The sequence below is a fragment of the Galeopterus variegatus genome, unplaced genomic scaffold (genome assembly GCF_000696425.1).
Source record: "Galeopterus variegatus unplaced genomic scaffold, G_variegatus-3.0.2 Scaffold9471, whole genome shotgun sequence".
In the NCBI taxonomy this organism is placed as follows: domain Eukaryota; kingdom Metazoa; phylum Chordata; class Mammalia; order Dermoptera; family Cynocephalidae; genus Galeopterus; species Galeopterus variegatus.
Genome location: NW_007735582.1, coordinates 56154 through 58943, shown reverse-complemented (window position 1 = coordinate 58943; position 2790 = coordinate 56154). Strand labels below are relative to the sequence as shown.

The following is a 2790-nucleotide window of genomic DNA, read 5'->3' as shown; positions in this document are numbered from 1 at the left end:
AAGCACTAGGGGCTGCCTTGAAAATGTTATTGCTGTGGCTTCATGACACGTGTCACAGATATCTCTTGTGTGGCTTGCTGATTTACCAGTTGCCATAAAAAAGAATATTGCTTAATCTGGCTGTGAGGCAAAGAGAAAGCATATTTTTAAGTGGTTGGATTAGAAAATGTTATTGCTGTGGCTTCATGACACGTGTCACAGATATCTCTTGTGTGGCTTGCTGACTTACCAGTTGCCATAAAAAAGAATATTGCTTAATCTGGCTGTGAGGCAAAGAGAAAGCATATTTTTAAGTGGTTGGATTGTATTTGCTTTACTGAGAAAATGAGCACCGTTGAAGTCAGCCCCTGCTAGGTGGACTTCCCAGGCTAAGTCCTTTAGTGAAACACCTTAGATTACTTATTATTCTATGCATCTGAAAAGTTTTTGTTTTCTAAAAATAACAGTCTTTTGGCCTAGGCTTGTAGAATTGTGAACAAAAGTTTGTCTGCTACAGAGATTTAGTCTTCTCATAGTTTTCTCTTCTCCTTATCTCTGTACATGAGACATGATTTACAAAACCACAGGTAAAATTTTAAACAGTACAGTGCCTAAATCTTAGTATTTGTATAGAGGCTCTGCTGAGGAAAATAACTTTTATAAGGCTTTTCATTATCACATGATTTTCTGCTAAGAAGAGCACTGTTAAGTGCATGAGAGTTTATCACTAGGTGTGGCTATTGGTGGCTCTGATGGGAAGGGGAACTTCTATGAGCCAATTGGTTTTTAACTTTCTCTTTTTCCTAGAATGTAAGAAAGAACCCTATTTTACAGATCAGTCAAGTTGCTTTTTCAAAGACCTGCAGCTACTAAGAGACTTATCTGATATTGCATTTCAGATATATCTGGCTCACTTATAAGCACACAAAAGCACGGAGTAGTATCCAGCAGTAGTGGACTAGGCAGGAGGAAGGGAGGAAGGAAGAAGGAAGTGAGACAGGAAAAGGATGTCTCAGTAAAGGTTAGAGAGAACTTAGAGGGCAGCGTATGGGCCATGGAAAAACCCTCACTCTACCCTCATCTTATTGTCATGGTCGTATACGAGAACACACTTTCTTCTTTATTCAGGTGACCCCACGGAAGGAAAAGTTGGTGGAATGGAGAAACTGCTCTGACAGGAGATTTCAACTCTGACCTGAAAGGATAGTTAGTCCCCCCAAAACCTACTTTAAATGAGATACCGAGTTATATTTACTAGGCAAATTTTACATTTTGGGTGAGATAGGTTTGAATGAACACCTATAGTTATAACTAGAGCTAGATGTTTATATTGTATACATGAGGCGCAGTGTGTAAATTTCAACCTCATTAAAAATGTATGTAATATGTGCTCTTTAGACAGCCAGAAACAAACTAGAGCTAGATGTTTATATTGTATACATGAGGCGCAGTGTGTAAATTTCAACCTCATTATAAATGTATGTAATATGTGCTCTTTAGACAGCCAGAAACAATTTATTGTGATTTAATAATATATTTCATTCTATGTTCTTTTTTTTAATTTAAAAAGATATTCTCACTGTGCAAGTGACTACAGGCTACAGGCAATGATGGGAGATGGAAGCGTCAGCACAACTCAAGGCACTTAGAACCATTACTAATTGAAACACCATTTGCTTGTCAACAATATAACCTTAACAGCAGGGAGAAATTTCATTATAGTTTCTGCTTCAGACAAGATTTACATCTTTCTCCAAGGCCAGAGGCCAGTCATGACCACAAATCTTGTTTCTTGTCCACCAGACCCAATCCTCCTCTGTCAACTGTACCCCCCTTGCCCAGCAATATGCTCAGTCTGGGTACCAGAAGGAAGGAACCTTCCTTCATAGCTGCAAGGAAGCAGCTAAGGGCTCATTCAGTTCTGTTTGCCCAAATCTAGAAGCCCTAGGAAGGTCCTATCTGAGTCTTGACTCCTGACTCTTGCAGTGGCTGTGCACTCTCTCACTCCCACGGTGTGGGTGGTGCTGTGAATTGGAAACTGCAGATACCCTGGAGGCCTGGTAGGCAGATGACTGTGCAGCATCGGGCAGACTGATAGTCCGTAAGTCTGATGGCAATGATGACTAAGAGTTCTGGGGAAAGTAGGTAGAACTTAAAGTTCCTGTGCTGGACTGAGAAACTGAATCTGAGGTTGGTGAGTCTGATGGGCCCCGAAGGTTATGGCTAGGAGCACTAGAAGGACAGCTCCTCCTCAGAAGACTGCTGCCAGTGCTGTTTACAGAATGTGGCTGTCTGTTATAATACACTGGTGTCCCTGTAAATGAGGCCACCGAGTCTGTGGACACAAGCTGGACAGGGCTGGAATAGGATGTGGAAGAGAGGGATGATTCTGAAGAACTGTGGGGTGGTGGGAGTGGGGTCCAGATCTCAGTGCAGTAGTTCCATAACTATATCCTGGAGATTGGGTGGGATGTCCTCTGAAGGGGGAAGAACTCTGTTGAAGGAGGCTTTGTGGTTCTGTCTGTGGACTATGACACTGCAGGAGCTGGTAGCTATATGTGGAAGGGCTGTAAATGGTTGCTCCTTTAGAGAGTGCTGAGCTTAATGTCTCTGGGCCTTCTCCATCTTCAGGGTCTGCTCTTTCTCTGTGATGTTACTCTCCCACGTGGGAGAGGGTTCTCCCTTTTGGGTCACCTCACACTGCTTCAGAAAACCTTGGGGATGCTCCCTCCTTCTCGGAGTCATTCTACTGATGTGGGAACCATCCACCTACTGCTGATGTTCTCTGGTCTGCAGTAAGATGAAGAAGTC

General features: G+C 42.7%; 1 pseudogene; it reads right to left on the bottom strand.

Moving 5' to 3' along the window:
- Positions 1 to 1923: 1923 nt before the first annotated feature.
- LOC103609320 overlaps positions 1924 to 2790 on the bottom strand; it is a 3868-nt pseudogene continuing 3001 nt past the window's right edge.